The 21,680-nt window shown below is 44.9% G+C and overlaps 1 protein-coding gene and 1 long non-coding RNA gene across 9 annotated transcripts in view; one reads left to right on the forward strand and one right to left on the reverse strand.

Moving 5' to 3' along the window:
* Positions 1–1,266: 1,266 nt before the first annotated feature.
* On the reverse strand, positions 1,267–18,970 carry LOC108352942 (uncharacterized). 6 transcript variants are annotated; one of them, XR_010058209.1, is made up of 5 exons: positions 18,824–18,947; positions 18,339–18,407; positions 2,928–3,789; positions 2,458–2,523; positions 1,267–1,915 (listed from the first exon to the last, which is right to left on the reverse strand). It is a non-coding gene; the product is annotated as an uncharacterized LOC108352942 (long non-coding RNA). The 6 variants fall into 6 exon arrangements; XR_010058207.1 differs by lacking the exon at positions 1,267–1,915 and having other exon boundaries at positions 2,443–2,523; positions 2,928–7,486; positions 18,824–18,970; XR_001841378.3 differs by lacking the exon at positions 1,267–1,915 and having other exon boundaries at positions 2,443–2,523; positions 18,824–18,944.
* The window catches only part of Rubcnl (rubicon like autophagy enhancer), a 65,190-nt gene continuing 46,753 nt past the window's right edge, over positions 3,244–21,680 (forward strand). For 2 of the 3 annotated variants that reach the window (XM_039093953.2, XM_039093952.2), the window contains exon 1: positions 3,636–3,774. The gene's annotated coding sequence lies outside the window, so the exon portion shown is untranslated. Of the gene's footprint in view, positions 3,377–3,635; positions 3,775–21,680 lie in introns of those variants that run through there. The other variant, XM_008770905.3, reaches the window with a different exon arrangement.

Consider the following 21,680-nt stretch of genomic DNA (forward strand, 5'->3'; position numbering starts at 1 on the left):
CCAGTCCTTGTTTTTAATTCTTGGTAAGTCCTTTCACATCCCAGAAGAGACCTGTCAAACTTTTAGAGCAGTGGTTCTCAACCTGTGGGTCCTGACCCTTTTCAGGGTGGGTCACAGAGGTTGTATATCACATATTTATATTAAAATTTACAACTAATAAAGTTACAGTTACAAAGTAATGACAAAAATGAATGTATGGTCACCACAACACAACGAACTACATTACAGGGTTGTACCATCGGAAGGTTGAAAATCATTGGTCTGGCTGGACATGGTTTCCAAATTGAACAATGTGTCCTTAAACCTTCCTCTTAGTTCTTAAGATTCTCTTTCAAAATGTAGATTTCCACTGTGATTAGATATTAAATATTTTCGTTCTTTGTGTATGTGTGCATATGTGAGAGTGTGAGTGCATGTGTTGGTGTCTGAAGAGACCACAGGACAATGTCTGCTATCATTTCTCTTCAACTGCTTTTCACCTTGCTTATAAAGACAGGGTCTCTCACTGGCTTAGAACTTGTCAAGTAGGCTAAGACAGCTGGCCAGGAAGCTCCAGGGACCTGCTTGTCTCTGCCCTACTGGCACTGGATTACAGGTGCATGGAACCACGCTCAGCCCGCTCCCCTTTAACAGGGTTTGGGGTTGAACTCAGGTTTTTATTCTTGTAAGGCAAGCACTTTACCAAACGAGTTAGGATATGAATATTCACATTTAGTGAGGCAGTCTCCTAGCGGCCTTATGGCGATTCTTGGTAAAGATGATTTCAAACAAGGCTGGCCAAATCTCCTATTTGTGACTCCTATTCAGTGACCAAAGAGAAAATTCTTCATTTTAAAAAATTTTTCCTCCTCTTCCTCCTCCTCCTCCCCCTTCTCCCCTCCTCCTGCTCCTTCCTGTCTTCCTCTTCCTCCTCCCCCTTTTCTTCCTCATCCCCCTCCCCCTCCTCCTTCCCCTCCTCCCCCTCCTCCTGCTCCTTCCTGTCTTCCTCTTCCTCCTCCCCCTTTTCTTCCTCATCCCCCTCCCCCTCCTCCTTCCCCTCCTCCCCCTCCTCCTGCTCCTTCCTGTCTTCCTCTTCCTCCTCCCCCTTTTCTTCCTCATCCCCCTCCCCCTCCTCCTTCCCCTCCTCCCCCTCCTCCTGCTCCTTCCTGTCTTCCTCTTCCTCCTCCCCCTTTTCTTCTTCCTCCTCCTCTTCCTTCTCCTTCCCCTCCTCCTGTTCCTTCCAGTCTTCCTCTTCCTCCTCCCCCTTTTCTTCCTCCTCCCCTCCCCCTCCCCCCTCCTTTTCTTTCTTCTCCTGGTCTCTATCAGGAACTGTGGGTCAGATCTAGAACCTTATGCATTCCAGCAATCTGCCACTGACCTATATACCCCCAGCCCAAGGATCTTTTTTCTTTTTCTTTTTTTTTTTTAAAGATTTATTCATTTATTATATATAAGTACACTGTAGCTGTCTTCAGATACACCAGAAGAGGGCATCATATCTCATTACAGATGGTTGTGAGCCACCATGTGGTTGCTGGGAATTGAACTCATGACCTCTGGAAGAGCAGACGGGTGCTCTTAACCGCTGAGCCATCTCTCCAGCCCCAGGATCTTTTTTCTTAACTAGGACATCATTTAGTCTACCATCTGGCTGCTGTGTTCTCCCAGTGCTGAAGACTGAACTCAGGACACACATCTCTACTACCGAGTGTCACCCCCATCTTCCAGAACATTCGCCTTTACTCCTTGATTAGCAGTGTCTCTGTGATCCAGTACCTGGCAGATTGAACTCAGGGCAGAAAGAGCCATAGCTTTAGACGGGTTTCAGTCGGGGGAGGGGAGGTCAGAATGGCAGGCGTCACTCCATCTGCTGCAGTGGGTGCTGGAGATAAAGGTGTAGGAGCAGAGCAGGAAGCAGCCAGCTGAGGGATAGGGGCTAGGCCATAAACGCGAAAGTCTCACTTTTAGTGACCTTCTTTCACCAGCTCAGTTCTACTCCTAAAGATTCCAGAGTCTCCCAAAACATCCCCAGCCATCGGGGAGCAAGCTTAAAAACAAACAAGCAAACAAGCAAACAAGCAAACAAGCAAACAAGCAAAGCCTGCAGAGGACGTGTCAGAGTCAAACCTTAATTGGCTTGGCCGGACATCCACTGTAAGATTCTTTCCTGTTTCTCACGCAGTCCCCTTTTCACAATTGTCTGCTTATTTGATGCTTCACAGAAATGGGATATAAGCTCTCCCGCCAGTTACACCTACCTTAGAAGTCTGACTGCCATCTAGCTATGGGACCTCAGGTGAGTTAGTGATACAACACTGTAAGCAACAGATCCCTTATCTTTGAAACAGGAGCAATGATTTTTTTTCCTTCAGGGATGACTTCAAAGATACTTAAACAATAAGAACAACAACAAAACAAACAAACAAACAAAGCAGGAGCAGGCACAGCAGCCAAGCGACAATATTAGCATTAACTCACACAGTTTGTTTATTGACATTTCTTGAAATAGTCTTGTCATGTAGCTCAGGTTGGCATCAAAGTTGCCTGAAAAAAAAATAAAAAAAAATTTAAAGCAAAAATCGGGTTGGGGATTTAGCTCAGTGGTAGAGCGCTTGCCTAGCAAGCGCAAGGCCCTGGGTTCGGTCCCCAGCTCTGAAAAAAAAAAAATTTAAAGGCATCAAAGTTGCAATCCTTCTGCCTCCATACTTGCTCCTCTTTCTGACTTTTTAAGGTAAGGTTTTCCCAGCGGGTGATCAATTGACTCCGGGTCTTTCCAGGTCTAACCCAGTGCAACCCCCACCGCCCCCCCCCCAAGTAAGCTGGCCAGGAGGGGAGGAGAGACAGTGATGGACAGCAACTATTCAGCTGACTTTGTTTTTATTGATTTCTAACTTCCTCTGAAGAGCCAACAGCTAGTTAAGTTTAAACCACTCCAAACCAGGACGTACCAGGGACTGAAGAGTGTTTCAGAGACTTTAGACAAGTAATCCAAAATATTGCATTTGCTCCGTGACCTGGACATGACAATGAACAAAACCAAGGGACTGCCAAAAGTGATGAGGTAGGTTTTGAGGAGAAGGGAGCTTTGTAGGCGAAGCAGGGACCCATTTCCCAATTGCTGCCCAGATGCTTAGGATGCTGGAGCTGTGTGCAGGATTAAGGGTCCCAGTCTTCCCCAAAGAGCAGCCTGCGCCACCTAGAGGGTCTGAGGGCGGTTGCAGGTTTAGCTGAGCCAAGAGGAGTTCGGTTTCTATTGGTGAAAACTTTCTGTATTCGTTGGCAGCTCCTCTCGGCACCATCAGAAGTTCAGAGTTGGCACACCGAAGAAGTGATCCGGACCTGTCACTACCACGAGGCAAGGTGGCTATTAGGTGGATAAAACGGCCAGGAGACGTAGGTAAGCCGCGGTCCACGCGAGATTCTCTGACTTCAGCTCTGACCCATCCGAATAGTGGGGAAGCCGCAGCTTGGGAGTTGGGGGCGGGGAGCTCATTTGTGCCAAGTTTGTTTTTTGTGTTTATTACACCTAGGGGCGTTGGGACTGTGCGTCCAAGGGCAGAGTGTGTCCGTGAGGCGTGGGTCTAAGGCGCCCACTCGGTAGCGCGTCTCCGTGTTTCCGTGTTTCCGCGGGCAGCTTTCCTGGAGCTTTTCAGATCACGAGTGTTGCGGGCGGAGGGAAGCAAAGATAACTGGCGTCCCGGCAGCGTCCTGGCTGCATCCCGGTCCTAGCTGCATGTCCTCAAGGTTCCGCGACGCAGTGACCCCTGAAGGCGTCCTGGAGCAGCGCTTGTGCTGGTGAGCTTTATTAGCCTGAGGGCAAGAAGCAAAGCACAGTGCAAATGAGGAACCTTGGGCTAAAGAGAGGTGACAGGGTGACCAGTGTTTCTGGAGGTGGTCAGGACAGTGGCCACTTGGGAGCGTAAAAAATTGTTTCTCGGGAGAGAAGAGGGCTTTTTGCGGGGTGACATTACGAAAGGAGTGCTATCTGAGGGAGGAAAGGGGCCAGGGGAGGGACACTGTTAGCCAGGCGTCAATGGGGCATTAAAAAGCCTGAACCAAGGTGGTCCCCGGGCTCTTCTCAATTCCCCAAAGACTCTTACATGAACCGTGAGAACCCCATCCTCACATTCAACTGCTCTGGACTTGTCAAGGTGGCAGAAAACATTTTGCCAATGTAAGTAAGCACTCTCCACGTGAAGTCCAGCTACTTGCTGACCTTAAATTGAAGCAAATCCCTGAGCCGGTGAGGGATTACAGTGAATTCCCCAGGGAACTGAGAATGCTTGAGAAGGGATATTACTCTAAATGAGAACTTAGGTTCAAAAGAACACAAAACAAACAAACAAACAAACAAACAACACCCAAACCAAAGAACGTGTACTCGGGAGACGCCCCTATCATGAGCTACAGTGCCAAATGGCAGATCCTTCCGTTGAAGTTGTGGTTCGAGAGAGCAAAGGACTGGGACCCAGTTAGCAAACTTGGGGTTTCTTAGACAAGCCTCAAGTCCAAATAATCGTCATGGCACCTCCTTGATCCTCAGTCCTCCTGGTGAGAGGAGAGAACACGGGTTCCATTCCCTGGGGAGTTAGAAAGAATAATGAACGGAAGGGAGGGAGGTATCCTGGAAAAGCCTTCTGTGTGGCCTTTACAAGAAAGTGACTGGTGCTGTGGCCGCAGCTCCTGTCTTCAGTAGCCAGCAGAAGCTCCGTGCAAGTTGGTGTTTTCGAAACTCCGTGTGGCAAGGGTCAAAGCACGTCTGTTTCTCCATCCCCACAGCTCTCAGTTCCTCTTTGCTGCCTTGCCACCTGACCCTGCTCCTGACAGCCCTTTATTATTAGATAATAGGAACCGTGTCTTCTCATTCACTTCTTCAGGGTCTGTATAGAGTCTGGGAAGGGGTAAAAGGAACGCTGATGGTCATGGAACCTGAGGCCTAGACACTAGTAGTTTCATTCTGTATTCTTGCTTGATTTTAAAATTAGATTTATTTTATTTTATTTTATTTTATGTATTTGTGTTTTGTCTGCGTGTATGTCTGTATACCATGTGTGTGTCTGGTGCCCAAGGAGGCCTCAACTCCTCCAACTACAGATGGTAGTGAGTCACCAGGTGGGTGCTGGGACTTGAACTCACGTCCTCTGCCAGAACAACACAGGCTCTTAACTACTGAACCATTTCTCCAGCCTCCTTGTTTTTGTTTGTTTACTTGTTTTTACACAGGCAAGAGTCTGTGGGAGCCATGGGCAAATGTTCAAGTAGAAAGAAGATTTTCTGATGGTAGGAAGCTAAGTGTTAAAGAGCCTCAGAGGCCTACAGGCCCATGCCTTGGTTCATCTGAATGCACATACAGAACATAAGAGACAAATTTGAATAGTTTCCCTTGTCACTAAAAATAGATTCCTAAGTCTAATTGTAGAGAGACCGGCATGGTTGGTTGTGTGCCTGTTAACAGCTAAGCAGTTCTTCTTAAAGAACCGTTTATTCTGGAATAAACCTGAGCCACACAGGTGCCTGTCATCCCATTACATCTTCCCATCATGCCCCCAAAAAGATTTCTGGCTGGTTTGTACACGTTAGTTAAGAGGAACTGAAGGGAGACTTAGAGGATGTGGGATAGATCAAGGGCTCCCTAACCATCTGTCCTGTGGTGAATAGGGACCTGCTCGGCAACAGTGGCGGCGATGATAGCAAGGCTAACTTTTAGAGAACGCTGTGTGCCGGACAGAAGCACGCACGCTACAATTCAGTCAGTTCTCACAGCAGACTGGAAGTGAAAATGAAGCACAGAGAGAGTCTGTGCCTTGGTCAAGGTCACAGAGCTTGTAAATGTCTTATCTTGGTCATAAAATCGCCTGACTGGGATGTGTGTGTGTGTGTGTGTGTGTGTGTGTGTGTGTGTGTGTGTGTGTGTGTGTGTGTGTGTCTGTCTGTCTGTCTGTCTGTCTGTCGCAAGTGTGCGCCCTCTGCCCTAGGCTTTACCCCATACACTGAGGTAGCCTAGGGGTTGAGAATGGAGGCTCTGAAGCACATGCTTTCAGGCTATAATTCTCCAAAGAGCCATGGAATGGCTGTGCGCTCATTGGCTCCTCCCCCCTCAGTTTTCTCATCCGTGAATGATGAGAATGATGATATTCCTATATTGAGTGGATGCTCTGTTTACCAGAACATGAAGTATGAACTGAAAAGAAAAACCACTTCTTAGGGGGGGAAGGAGGTTTCAGATTTGATGGTTTTGTCATGTGGCATCTGGGTAACACCATAACCCAGCAGAACATGAAACCATTTAAAAGAACCTGACTGGCCCAGCACTTAGACTGGAAACAATCTCTCTCTCTCCCTCTCTCTCTCTCTCTCTCGATTGGATCTTTTGGCTTTATATTTATTAAGAGAAAAGTGCACAGTAACCTCCAAGGCGTGTGTCTAAATACTGTCTAAGTGTCTAAGGATGACTTCAGAAGAAAACTGCTATATAGAAAAAGTGAGTGGGAAATGGGACAGCCCTGGGTGACTGAAAGGTGATAGGTCCACTTGCTTAAAGACCCAGATGCTGAAGCGATGGAGGACAAGTGTGTTCCAGGTAGCATAGGGAGGTCAGAGAGGTCATAGGTAATATGTGTAGATGTTGAGAGTCTTGCTAAAAATGTTTACTTATAAGAAAATTAAATCGGGCTGGAGAGATGGCTCAGCGATTAAGAGCACGCGACTACTCTTCCAGAGGTCCTGAGTTCAATTCCCAGCAACCACATGGTGGCTCACAACCATCTGTAAAGAGATCTGATGTCCTCTTCCGGTGTATCTGAAGACAGCTACAGTGTACTCATATATAATAAATGAATAAAAAAAAAGAAAATTAATCATTTAATTAAAATTAAGTGGGAAAAAATTCCACTTAAAAGTAGAAAGGATGGTGTAACAAATAGCTTTGTCTTCTACCAACGCTGGCAGTTACAATGTGGTTAACAATGTCTCCCCTCTCGGCACTATTTGAAAGCAATGAGAGAAATTCTGCTGTTTTTAAGTCTTTCTGTATGTACTTCTAAAAGATAGGCACCTAGCCAAATGTACCACAGTGCTTAGCATTGGGGCCTTGTTTCCTCCCTATTAACCAGGTCAGAGACTCATTCCTATAGTTGCGGTTTAAAAGATGGGGTACATGTGTGAGCATGTAGGGGTGCTTGAGGGACAGGGTCTGTGACAGCTATCTATTGATGATGTCTTCTTCGCATCCTTTTCCTCTCCAGACAGTGCTGCTGTGGTGATCCCACTTTCACTTCTCCTCCTTCTGTTTGCTGTTTTACCTGTGTGCATTTCCTCCTCCCCTCCTTCTGTATGCTGTTTTAGGCACACACATTCACACTCCCCCTCATACACTCTACTTCTCTTTCCTGCCCTCTCCCGCCAGGACATCTGCTGCCTTCTTGTTGGTGCTCCTCTGACCCTTTTTGATCCACCAGTTCTCTCTAGTCTTCCTTAGGTCTTCTTGAAGGAAGAGGGACATTTTTTCCTGTTTCAATACAAAAATATCATTGCTGAGACCAGTATAAAGTTCAGATACCATTTGACTCCTCTTCCTGGTACAGTCAATGGGCTTTAATGGGTGTCACTACCATTGTTGCTTTTCAACACTTTTTCACCTCAGAAGTAAATGTTACCTTTTAGTCAGCTTCTTTTCTCTCTCCTCCATTCTAAGAGCTGCTAATGTCCCCCTCCCCGCAATTAACACACACACACACACACACACACACACACACACACACACACACCTTCACCATCACCACCACCACCACTACCACTACCACTAACAACCAAAACCAAACCAACCAAACAAACAACAACAACAAAAAAAGGGCATAGAAGACATCTCGTCGTGGAAAGCTGTAGAATGCCACAGCGTGTTTCACTGTGTATCTCTCTATCCACATATCTTCACTTGCAAATGTTCATTGCAATGGGTCTAGTTCAAGGTCTCTGGCTTCTGTGACCCCATCAATATTGGATCCTCACCAGGATTTCTCTGGGTCATTGCTGCTCTGTCATAGAGATCCTGCAGCTTTGGACTGGCCCTTTCACAAGTCCCAGCTCCATGCAGGTGATGTAGATCTTGGGATGCACCAACTCAGAGCCCTGGATCTGGGCCTAGGTGGCAGCTGATCTGCTCAGCACATTGGCTCTCCCTTATCCACACCACCAGAGCAAGTTCTCCAGCACTGCTCTAGTGAGGCCACCCAATGCCATCATTGACAGGAGTCAGGGTCAGCGATTCTGCTCTCCTGCCCTCAGGCAGGTTCATCTGTGTCCCATTGACTAGGGCCAGCCCTACTGGGCTGCTCTGCTCTCTTGAGTGTTGCAGCATTAAGGGACAGGGCCAGCTTAGCCATTCTCATGACCCCAGGGCTGGCTCACCCACACCTCACCATCAGGGCCAGCTCCACTGTGCTGCCTGGATGAGGTACAGGACCCAAGTGCTGCCACAGGTGAGAGATGGGCCAACCTTCCAGAGTGCTGCAGCAAGTGAGGGGCAGGACCAGTTCTGCAGAGTCCCCGGACACCCAGTGGTCTACTGCAGCTGCATTGAACAGGCTGTCCCCATGTTCTCTAGTGGTAATATGAGCCCTGGGCATTGACACCGAAACCTGCTGTTGTATGGCCACTGACCCAGACATGGCCCTCGGTGGAGCAGCTTGTGCTAGGACTTCACCGTGGCCCCAGGTGGCAGGGATGGCCACTCAGAACAGGCTGCTCCTCTCCCACCTCGAGTCTCCAGTTTCATCTCGCTTTATGATGCTCAATGAGTTCTGCCTCTTTCTCTCTCATCTGACCACCACATGCTCACATACTGTGGTAGCTCCTGCTGCAGGCTGCCCACGGGCTGGCATGACATCCTTTGTGTTGCATGGTGTGGTGGCAAGCGGATGTCGACAGCTGGCCTGTGCCTCGTGCTGGAGGGCAGGTCTATGGGAGGCATGCAGGTCTGCAGATCTCTGTCTTCCTCTTCTCATGCTGCACTGCATGCGGGTAGGGGGGCTCTGTGTGTGTTCGGCCTGTCCTTGCCTTGGGTTGGAGAGGTCTGTGGGAACCCGCACGCACTTTGTGGTGTAGCGGAGTGCAATACAAGTCTCTTTCTCCTTGGATTCGCCTGGATTCGATTTGGTTTGGTTTGGATTTTTTTAAAGGTGTTTTAGGCATAAAACAACCTGGGCCACCAAGTTAGGAAGAACAAAGGACTGCTGTCTGCTCTGCCCCTGACTGATATAAGAGCATTGTCAGGGTTCCTTATGTAAATACTTATGAACGGGAAATGTCTTTTGTGACAGACTTCTGTTCCTTGGCTCATTCATGAGGGAATTAATTTCTAATTATGGCTAAGCTCTATTTTACGGTGTGGTTACAGAACTCTTTGTTTATGGATTCATCGGTTGGTACACATTTGGAGTGTTTCCTCTTTTGTCTGTGATGAGTAAATGCTGCTCTTATACTCAAGTGAGAGTTCTGTTAAACATCCCTTCTCGTTTCGTTTTTCTTCCCGGCCCCACTCTCAGAATAACAACTCTGAGACTCAAAATTTATCTACAAACACCTACGTCATAAGCTTTGGTTGTTCCCCAAGTAGATCATAACTTAATATCCCTTCTATCTAAGTTCTGCCATGTGGCTTGTTACCTCTACTCGGCTCCCATGCTTCTGACCTCCATGTTCCCAGGCTCTGTGCTTGGCTCTATCCCAGAATCCTTTCTGCCTACCACGTGTCCCTTCTATTCTATCCTTTCCTAAAGGCCATAGGTTTTTTTTGACAAGTGACATAACCATACAGTATAAAGGAGATTTCCCCTATACATTTCTTATAGATATGTACATATAAGAATTCCTACAACAAGGGTTGGAGAGATGGCTCAGTGGTTAAGAGCACTGGCTCCTCTTCCAGAGGTCCTGAGTTCAATTCCCAGCAACCACATGGTGGCTCACAACCATCTGTAATGAGATCTGATGCCCTCTTCTGGTGTGTCTGAAGACAGCAACAGTGTCCTCACATATATAAAATAAATAAATAAATCTTTAAAATAAAAAGAATTCCCAGACTGAATGATAGGTTTGTGTTAACTTTGATGATACGCCAAACATTTTCCAACATGGCTCCTCATTTATTTCTCTCATTTATGAAAATCTAGACTGTCTTTCAAGTACGAGTATCAACTCAAATGTTTCTAGGGTATAGATATTCGTCAATGTCTTATTAAGTTTCTGATTATGTCCAGGTATATTTCTTGTTTCGTGTTGGGTGGTTTTGGTTTGCTTGTTTTTGAGACTTGTTACGAGTCTTGCTACACAGTACATAGCTCAGGCTGGCCTCAGACTTAGGACTCTCCTCCTGCCTCCGTCTCTTGACTTTTGGAGGCTGTTGGAGGCTGTTGACTATACTATTGTTTTCCATGTAGAACATTTAAAAATGGAACATTACTCACGCCGTGGTCTCCCACTCCTGCAGTGGTCTCCTGTTCCTTGGCTCATTCGTGATGGTATTCATTTCTAATTATGGCTCAGCTCTATTCTACGGTATGGTTACAGGACCCCTTGTTCATTGAAAAGCAAAAATAATTATTTGTTATTTTCACATGTACTTTATGATTATGTAGTATGTTAAAGTAGCTGAAAAGTATGAGGCATATAAATGAAACTCTTTCCTTGTGGCGAAGTGGAGAATGAATCCTGAGCTACACCAAAGCCCCTTTAAATTTTATTCTGGGACAGAATCTTGACACATTGCCCAGACTGTTCATCTCCTTAGAATTATCAGCCTCTTGAGTAGCTGGGCTGACAAGCACGTGCCACCATGCTCAGTGAGTGCTTCAGTTCTTGATCTCACTTTTATCATTGCTGCTTGAGACAAGGTCTCACGGTGTATGTGGCCCACACCGACCCAGAGCTCATCTAATAGAGCAAATTATCCTGTAATTTAAGATCCTCCTGCTTAGCCTCCCAGGTGCTGAATTTCTAGGCAGGAGCTACAAATCCCATCCTGCATTAAAATTTTGCATTTTAAAATAAATCCGATAGGAAAGTTCTTAAGGTTGCAGTCCCCAGGAAATGGAGGGTTTCTTGTTAAGGTCACCAGCATGGACCAGGTGAATCCACACGGAAGGAGCTTTGACTTAGGTCTCAGCCTCTCCTTTTGTCCTGTTCTGCTGACCACCAGGGTAAAACTTGGGTTAAGTCCCCTCTCCACCCATCTCATTTCTCAAGGTGATACATTAGCCCCTGAGCTCTCATGAGTTTACCCTGAGCAAACAGTGGGAAAGAGAATGTGCCATGGCCGTGGGAGGTTGGTCACTTGAGGATCTTGGGCGACTCTGTGTTCTTTAGAACATCCGCTATCCTCCGATTCTCGGGGCCGTTTGTCATTGTGCCACCACGCCTGTTACTTGTCTATCGTTGCTCCTCGTGCTTCTGACAGTAAACCTACGGCACTATTAGCAAATCCCTATGACTCGCCATTCGAACAGAGCATCTATGACATCACCCAGCACTACTGCAGTAAGACACTATGTTCTTCCTGCTGACCTGGGTATAGGAGAATGTTCACCTGTTTCTGTAAAGCTCTGACCCTTGAAAATTTTCTGTTTACTTTGATCCTGGATGCTACACAGACGCTCGGACTTTTTGTCACTGGTCATCTTAATGTTTTCAGTTCGACATGAGAGTCAAGTCTGTTAGCATATGTGGGGTGTGAATCCTTGTTGAAGTCACTGTCTGAAGGGAAGTAGACCTGGAGAGAAACTGAAGAGGGTATAGGGAAATGTCTCCAAATTTGATCACATGCTACATTTGAAGATTTACTCACTTTTAACCACATTTACCTACCAGAGGGTGTGTCTAGTAAAACAACAGGAAATGGGTCATAATGAATTTTCTTTGTGAGGATGTGGACCTTGTATGCTCTTGGTGGTAATGAAACAGCACTGCTGTCATGGGAACACTATGGAGGGTCAGCCAACGTTGTAAACAGAACCACCAAATGAGGCAGATGTCTTATTTATGGGTAAATATCCAAAAGAAGTGAAATCATCATGCCGGAGACATCTGCACTCCTTTTTATCATGGCTATTCAGTGTAGTCAAGATTTGGAATCAATTTAAATCTCCATTAATAGATGACTAAATTTTAAAAATACAGTACACACACACACACACACACACACACACACACACATATACACAGAGCAGAATCTAGTCAACCTAAAAGAGGATGAAAATCTTGTCATTTTTGGCAACATGCATCAATTCAGGGGTACAGTATGTACCAGTCGAAGTAAACCACTCAACAAGATAAATACCATATACCTCACTCTTATATGAAATAGACCATCACACAGAAGCAGAGAGGCGGAGGGTGGTTGGCAGGGGCTGGAGGATGGAGAGGAATTGGGCAGATGTCCAGTTTCACTTAGACAGGAAGAATAAGTTCAAGGGATTTGTTCAACAACATTGTAACTATAACTAATGACTAATGTGTTAAATGCCCAAGTGTCATAGTTATTTTCTATTACTGTGATTGAACACCATGACCAAGGCAACTTATAAAGAAATTATAAGTTATTAATTCAGTTTATGGTTCAGAGGGTTAGACCATCTAATGTTAAATGTCTGAACAAAAGAACACCCAAGAGCTCACATTCTCATCTGCAACCACAAGGCAGAGAGTGAACACCGGGGATCACAATAATCTTAACAGCCTCAGTAACATACTTCAACAAGACCACACCTCTTGATCCTTCCCAAACAGTTCTACCCACTGGGAACTGAGTGTTAAAATATATGAGTCTGCAGGGCTCATACCACCATACCATGCATACAAAATATAATGAGGATGAGTGCTGGTTAGTTTTTCTTCAATTTAACACAAGCTAGAGCCATCTTCACTTGAGAAGATTCCTCTATCAGACTGACCTGTCGGCGAGTCTGTGAGGATGTTTCTTAATTAATGATCAGTGTAGGAGGACCTAGCTCACAATGCGTGGTGCCATCCCTGGGAATGCAGTTTTGGGTTTATAAGAAAGAAAACTGAGTGAGCCATGGAAGCAAGCCAGTAAGTGGCATTCCTCCATGCTCTCTTGCTTCAATTTCTGCTTCCAGGTTCCTGCCTTGATTTCCTGCCCTGACTTTTTTTTCATGGTGGGCTGTAAGCTGAAACTTCTTTCCTTCCTGTGTTAGTCAGGGTTTTCTAGAGGAACATAACTTATGGAATGAAACATATATGTTTCTGTGAAAAAAATGTACATCTACTCTTACAGGCTGTGGTCCAGATAGTCCAACCGTGGTGATCTCCTGATGGAAAAGCCAAGGATCTAATAGTTGTTCAATCCATTGATGTCTTTGGTATATGCTGGAGTCCTGAAGTACTGGGTTCTGATATCAGTGAGAAATTGCCTCAGCAGCAGGATAGATGAACTTGCCACCGAGAACAAGGGCCAACAGGCAAAAAAGAGGAGCTTTTTACTTCCATGTTCTTTTATGTAGGCTGGTACCAGAAGTCATGGCTCAAAATTAGAGTGAGTCCCGTCTTTAAATAATCCAGGTGTATAGTGGGTCTTCCACATCAAATGATCCAATCAAGAAAATGCATCGCTGGTGTGTTTGGGTTTTAGTTGGTTCCAGAGGTAGTCGAGTTGACAAGCAAGATTAGCCATTGGACTCCTCAATCATGGTGTTTATCACAGAAGTATAAAACAGACTAGAAAAGAATGTCTGTGTTGGTTCTCTCAATTTAGCTACTCCGTAATGTGGACATATTTTAAAACATCCGGCCATCTTCCATGAATACATGCATAGTCTTTTTAGATTTATTTATTTGAATTTATGCATGTATGTGCACCACGTGTGTACCTGATGGATCCCCTGGGGCTGGGGTTATGGATGGGTGTGATCTGGGAATTGAATGTGATCTGCATGCTCGGCCATAGTGACAAGTGTGCTCACTGCTGAGCCATTTCTCCAGGCCATACTTCTGTTTCAATTAAAGGTAGATAGTAAAATAAATAAAGAATAGCTAAAATAAATAAAGATAAGTAAAATACTTTATCTTTCACCTTCAGGTCTGTTGTTATGATTTCTGCTTCCCAACACCTTTATTCTAAGAAAATGGCTAGCAGGCATTTAGGCAGTGATAGGATTTCTTCTAAAGGGTAACATCTATTCTTTTTAAAACATGTATTCTTCTCTCATATATTACATCCCAACCACAGTTTCACCTTTCTCTATTCCTCCCAGTCTTTCCTTCCCACCTCCCCTCTCCTCAGAATCCACTCTTCCTCCATTTTCCTTCACAAAAGAGTAGGCATCCCAGGGATCTCAATCAGACACTGCATAGCTGGTTACAATAAGACTAGGCACACGCCCTTCTAAAAAGGCTGGAAGAGATGACCCAGTAGGAGGAAAAGAGTCCCAGGCAGACAGAAGAGCCAGAGACACCCCCACTCCCACTGTTAGGAGAGCTGCTGGGTCTGGCATGGCCTTGGTAGGGATGGAATGACATGGTTTCTGCCACTGGGACAGGGCCAGCAGGTGTGGGCCTCCACCAGTATCAGTGGCTGCTGTGGGTTTAAAGTTTGTTTGTATAATATTATACATGTTTTGCACTCCTCAGTCAAAGAAATTCCTCCCTGTTAACATTGATGACACCATGATAATCAGAGACAGCATGAGTCCTTTAGGCGTAGTTGATCATCAGGAGAGCCCTTAAGGCTGTGGGAAAGAGCTCTAAAAAGTATGGGTTCAAAAATATTTAATTTTTCAAAAAAAAAAGGATGTAATATAAAATTCATATGAGGGGCTTCATGAAGCTAAAGGAACAAAAGTGGCGGTGCTGTGAGTCAGTACTGGGTCCTGTGAAGGTTACTAAGGGAGGGAATGAAGAGATTTAGGGAGTGGTGATCGCAGGAGATCCCACCCACATACGTATTTGTTTATGTTTACAAAGGCAGGCAGATTCCTGAGTTCAAGGTCAGCCTGGGACACAGCAAGGTTAGGCCCAAGTGTGGTAGAAATGGTAACATCAGGACTGGGTCCCACCCAGCTAGTTTATTGGCCTTGTGTAACAGAGGCAGGCAGATCTCTGAATTCTTTTGCAGTGTTAAAAGAAAATGTGTGTTTGCTGTCTCCTAAGAATTAAGGGACTGGGGTTACTGGATGCTGATTCATAGGATAATCAAAAGGAAACCCAAAGTAAATAACTGGAATAACTGGATTGGATATGTACAATAAAGACGGGGTGCAATAAAGACAGGGTGTATGATCTACAAGAGATGAACTAGCCAGAGAACTTTTTAGAATAACAAGAGAGCTGCTTGGAGAACTGTCACAATCAGAACTTAGAGAGAGAGAGAGAGAGAGAGAGAGAGAGAGAGAGAGAGAGAGAGAGAGAGAGAGAGAGAACGAGGGAGGGAAGAAAGGAGAGAGACAGAGAGAGAGAGACAGAGAGAACTGTCTGGAGATCTCTAGATAAAACAGAGAGAAAACACACTGGAAAGCTGTCTTGAGCAGAACATAGGCTTGGACTCACGATTAGACTTCAGGTAATTTGTTTTCCCTGTTCCCAGACACCCCTTCCTCAGAACCTCTCTCTAAGCTGAGGTTGGTCCTTGGCAGAGACCCACAAAACCACAAAGATACACAACTATAGCATGTATGTAGAGGACCTAGCTCAGACCATACAGGCTCTCTAGCTGTTGCTTCGGTTTCTGTGAGCCCCTTTGAGCTCTTCTTAGTTGATTCTGTGGGCCGTGTTCTTATGGTGTCCTCAATCTCTCTGGCTCCTACAGCCCTTCCTCTCCCTCTTCTGAAGGGTTCTCTGAGTTCTACCTAATGTTTGACTGTAGGTCTCTGTGTCTGCTCATAGTTGCTGGATGAAGCCTCTCTGATGGCAATTATGCTAGGCTCCAATCTGTGATCACAGCAAAATATAATTCGAAATCATCTTATTGGATTTTCCCCCAGTCATGTTTGGCTCTATTCTAGGTCCTTACCTCTGGTTCTTGGCTATCCAGGCAGTGTCAGGTGCGGGTTTTCTCTCATAGCATAGGCCTTAAGTTGGACTGGTCATTGGTCGACTAAGATCATGTTCTTGACCAACGAAGCAGAGTTGGGCCTGAGTTCGATCTCATGGAGTGTGGAGGTCATTGTTGTAGATCACAGTTTTTAACTAGGTCGTTGTTTACCTTTCTTACTATGAACTCTAGTCAGTCGGGATGGAGGCTCTAGTCAGGCACCAGCTGGACTTCTCTGTGTCCAGTGAGTTATATAAGTGCTGTCTTCGGCAACAGGCCTTACTCTCAGTCTGTGGAGAGCCTCCCTTAGCCGTGGCACTTACTTGGGTTGTTTGAAGGTTTCGATGGGGCTTCTTTGGTCGTCACCCATGGCTGTCACCCATACCTGGTGCTGGAGGTTTCACTTGCTGGCGAGAGATGTCTACTTGGGGCTTTTTCTCTCCAGATATTTGGTGATTCTATTCAGATTTCTTTCATATAGTATGCACAGGCATCATTTCTTCTCTAGCCCTGCCTTCTGTTTCAGAGACCACTCCTCTCTCATGAGTGTCACTCTGCCACTGCTTGCCTGTGATTTTAGGTGTGCTGATGCACTCTGTATCTGTTCAGTTCTAACCTAACTGAGCAAAGCCAGCACTTACTGGCCATTTCTGTGAAGTGAGCAATGGAAAACCCTGAGAAACCCCTAGAGAGGAAGTCTGTGTTTGCTTGGTGATCTCTGGTCATGTCTCCGTACAGAATGCTTGTGAGTAAGGCTGACCTGTCTTAACTTCAAACTTGTATCTGTCTATAGAAAACACTGTGAGTTGGTCATGGTGCACACACCTATCATCCCAGTCCTAGGGAGGCCGAGGAAGAAGTGTCAGAAGTTCGGCATCAATCTAGACACAGACTTGGTACGACCCTGCTCAAAATGCAACAAAACAACAAACAGTTGGGTAATGTTACCGTTTGAAACTGTTCAGGCTTCACGTACTTCACTCACGTAATCATCTCCCCCACCCCCCACTATATAAGCAAGTACAGCGTACAGAGAATTAAGGGAATAAAGTGTCACTTACTTACATAGTTCTATCCTCCAGGGAATAATGGGGTCATTCTGAAATATGGACTCAAGAAAGACCCGAGCCATTCTTTACTTATCTTTACTTGTCTGAGAAACAAACAAGTCAAGAGAAGTCACAAGACTATGGTGAACAACAGAGTTCACCATACAGAACCGAAGTTCATGTACACTATAGAAAGTGATAAGAAATTAAGGTGAGGAGCTGGAGAAATGTCTCAGTGTATAAGGGCAGTCTTTCAGAGAGCTGGGGTTCAGTTCCCAGCTTCCATACAGTGGACCACAACTGCCTGTAACTTATGTTCCAGGGATCTGAGGCCTTCTTCTGACCTCCACAGGGACCAGGCATACACACGGTAAACAGACTTACATGCACATGAAATATCCATGCAATAATAAATATATATACAATCTAAAAAAGGAAGTTAAGATGATTATAAAATAATCTTTAAGTTACACTGTTGAAAGAGAATGAAGGAGCTGAAGGGGATTGCAACCCCATAGGAAGAACGACAGTATCAACTAACCAGTTCTCCCAAAACTCCCAGGTTCTAAACCACCAACCAAAGGGTACATAGGGGGTGCCCATGGCTCCAGCCAGATACTAGCAGAGGATTGCCTTATCAGGCATCACTAGGAGGGGAGCCCCTTGGTCCTGTGGGTGCTCGATGACCCAGAGTAGGGAAATACTAGGGCACTGAGGCAGGAGTGGGTGGGCAGGTGGGGGAACAGCCTCATAAAGGAATTGGGGAAGGGCAGGGGATAGGGGTTTGTGGAAGTGAAACTAGGAAGGGAGATAACGTTTGAAATGTAAGAAATAAAATAACCAATACAAAATGAAGAAAGAGAATAAGATAAATTATAGAATATGTTCATTATAAAATTATGATTATCTGAATGAGAATAGCCCCATTAGACTCATATCTTTGAATGCTCCGTGAACAATTTGGGAAAGATTAGGAGGAGGTGTGTCACTGAGTGTGGGTTTTGAGGTTTCAAAACCTCATAGCAGGCCCAATCTGTCTTTCTGCCTACTGTCTTTGGATCAGAATGTAAAGCTCTCAGCTATTGCTCTAGCACCATGCCTGTCTGTTTCCAGTCAATGATCATGGACTAACACTCTAGAACTGTAAACAAGCCTTCAGTTAAATGCTTTCTTTGATAAAAGTTGACTTGGTTAGAGTGTATCTTCACAGCAGGAGAACAGTAACTAAGACAGATACAATGTGTATGTTTGAAAAAGAAGGCAAAACAAACCTTTGGATCTGATGTAGGTGTGATCATTCATTGCAAAGTATTTGAGAGTAACAGGATGGCGGTCATCATCTGTGGAGCCAAAGAAGTGTTCATGGGGCATTGAGTGTTGGGAATTTTTTTTCTGGGGTTCTGTGTTTGGGGCAGGTAAAGGCTATTCCTGGTTGCCAACTTGACTAGATCTGGAATGAACTACAATCCAGAATTGGGGGGCACACCCGTGATCCAGATCTTGAGGCTGGAAGACACAAGTTTCTGACCTGGAACTTGGCATGGAGATCTTGAGGCATAGTGGCTATGAAAAGCTTAGGTCCAGGCAAGGTAGCACACGCCTTTAATCCCAGAAGACTGAGGCAAGGAGATCTCTGAGTTCAAGGTCAGCCTGGGACAAAGTAAGTCCCAGATCTAGGCACACACCCTTAATCTGAGCCATACTTTCTGTTGGAGACCTACTTACGGACATTGGAAGAAGGAAAAAGATTCTTCACCTGCTCACATTTACTTGCCAGCAAATATCTGTTGGAATCCACTTCTACAGAGACCAACTGAAGACAACCAGCCTCGTGGAACTGAGCAACTACTGGATTCTTGGATTTCCCATTCACAGTGGACCATTGTTGGGGAGTTGACTATAGACTGTTAGTCATCATAATAATTCCACTCAATATAGAGAGACATTCCATAGGTTCTGTGACTCCAAAGAACCCTGACTAATATAGGGCATTTTATAGGAATCTAGTAATCATGTCCTTTTGTAAATTAAATCCAAAGTTACCAAGCAAGAAAAGATGCATGGCAAAGAGAAATTGAAACACAAGGTGGGATTTGAGTAAGAAGGAAGGTGGAACTCTTAGGGGCAGTAAGCTCTGGCAGTTATCATGGGTGTCTTGTCCTGTGGTCTGCTTCGTCTGCATTAACACAGGACCTCCAAATAAGTCACAGAAATAGAAAGAATTCTTAGAACGATTTTCACATGTAGTTTCTTTTGGTGTATTTGAATGCATATCTTAATGTCAACATTGGCGAGAAAAATGTTCCTATCTTTTTGAGGCATGTGTTCACTTCTACTGTCCCAGTAATTGGACAACTACATTTACCAAAGAAGGCTTTCATCTCTTGACTTTATTTCCAATTTATTGGTTATGTTCATCTGCTCCATAAGCATGTATTGATATCTTACATGCAACCAAAGACACAGGGATATGATGTGGCAAAGCACAGATAAAACCATTGAGTTTATAGTAGGGCAGAAGACTCATTGGAAGGAACTGGAAAGAATCAGGAAGTGAGTTTTCTGTGAGGAAAATTGAACAGAGTGACATAGTAGGGAGAGATCGGGGACTTGCCTTTAAGTAGGAGACACTTCCTTAAGTAATTCACGAACTAAGGCATGCATAACAAGAGAGGGCCAGGCTACATTCCCTTGGAGAGGAGCGCTTTAGGCTAGAGGTGAGCCACAGCCTTTAGGGTGGTGAAAACAAGAGTCCAAGAGCTTCTTGTGTTGTTGTGGCTGAGAAAAGATAAATGAGAGATCTTCAGGGTCAGGACCACGTCAAGCTTTAAGGACATGGTAAGGAGTGAAGCCACTGGGGTTTGACTGGGGGAATGAGATGTCAGTTTAGGTTTGTAAAGGGTCTCTTTGAATGCCTGAGATTGTGGATGGGTAAGGCAGAAGGAGAAAGACTGCTTTCTACTGTGATGTCTGTATCCAAGAGGAAGAAGACAGTAGCTTAGAGGAATGCGCTGGTTCTAACCTTGCAGAGGGATAAAAGATGGAGATCCAGGAAAGAGCACAGGGTTACACATGGCTCCTATATCTTAGGCTCAGAAATATTCTTCCTGGGATAGGGAAGGTAGGGGAGGAGCAGATTTGGGGTGTGTCTCAGAGTCTGATTTAGGCGTATTAAATTGAGAGTCACTGGGAAATGTCAAGTAGATAATTTGGTAGACTGACCTGGAGTCTGGGGTTGTAGGGAAGTCATGTAGAAAGGTGTGTGTGGGAGAGTCAGCTCCACACAGCGGGATTTAAACCTCTAGAGCCAACTCTCATGGTCACGTACACCTGCATGTGGTGCTCTTTCCTGTCAACTGGATTGGACAGGACAAAGCCCTGGGTAGGTCTATGACACACTCTTCATAAAGGATTAGATCTTGAGGGTTTTCACTGAATCCGTGGATTAACCCTCAGATGGATTCAAAATTTGGGTTGATTATGGGAAGATGGTGTTGGTTGAGAGAAGCAGGAGACTGAAGGTTTGCCTGTGAAAGGCATGTCCTGCCCAGGGTCTTGTCTTTGCCACATACTTCCACAGCCATGATGTGCTGGGTCACTCCACCCCGTGACATGAATCATGTGACCAAGGACTGAAGTTTCTTTTATCTCAGGTATTTGGTCACAAGGACAGAAAGCTAATCCCATATGCTGTGGCACTCTTCACCTGGGATAAGCTTGCCCAGATGGACTGCATCTGTGTGAAGGCTGACTTGGATGGACTCTTTCTCACTGCTCTCAAAGATGGATGATAAAAAAAATGTTTGCTGGGACTAGAGAGATCATGGCAAAGGGCTTCTCAACATTTCAACCATCGTTGCATCGACTACAGCTGAAATCAGTCAGAACCATTTAAAAGATGAGTTCTAGATTCATAGCATTGTTTTAAAAAATATTGGCAGCTAGTGCTAAATTCTGATAGGTCCTGGATGTTCAGGTTAAGGTGTGTGGCTTGGCACAGAGGGTCTAGTGGCTGTCTTCTTCCACTCTATTGCTCGCTTTGCTGTAATGCTAGAGTGAACCCCACATAAGGTGATGTAAACGTGTCTTTACTTTCACATGGCAATGCCCATTGTTGATTTGACAGGTAATTTTATCATAACGCTTTTGATATATTGCTATTTTCATTACGAGGTTGATCTTTGTGGCCTTTTCAATTAAGTTCACACTTGTAAAAATGTTTTTTAAAAAGATTTATTTATTTTTTATATATAAGTACACTGTTGCTATTTTCAGACACACCAGAAGAGGGCATCAGATGGTTGTGAGCCACCATGTGGTTGATGGGATTTGAACTCAGGACCTCTGGAAGAGCAGTTAGTGCTCTTAAACACAGAGCTCTCCAGCCCATAAAAATGTTTCTAATTCTTGCATCAAACTCTCTAGGCTTACAGCTAGTGGTTTGCTTTGTTTTGTTTCTGGGTCTGATTGATTGATTGATTGATTGATTGATTGATTGATTATTACTTGCACATAGTATGAGATACAAAGAAATGATGTTTGTTTTTGTTTTGTTTTGTTTTTTGTTTCTTGACAATAATATATAACCAAAAACCATGACTGGACTTTTTATT

The sequence above is a fragment of the Rattus norvegicus genome, chromosome 15, assembly GCF_036323735.1.
Source record: "Rattus norvegicus strain BN/NHsdMcwi chromosome 15, GRCr8, whole genome shotgun sequence".
Lineage (NCBI taxonomy): Eukaryota > Metazoa > Chordata > Mammalia > Rodentia > Muridae > Rattus > Rattus norvegicus.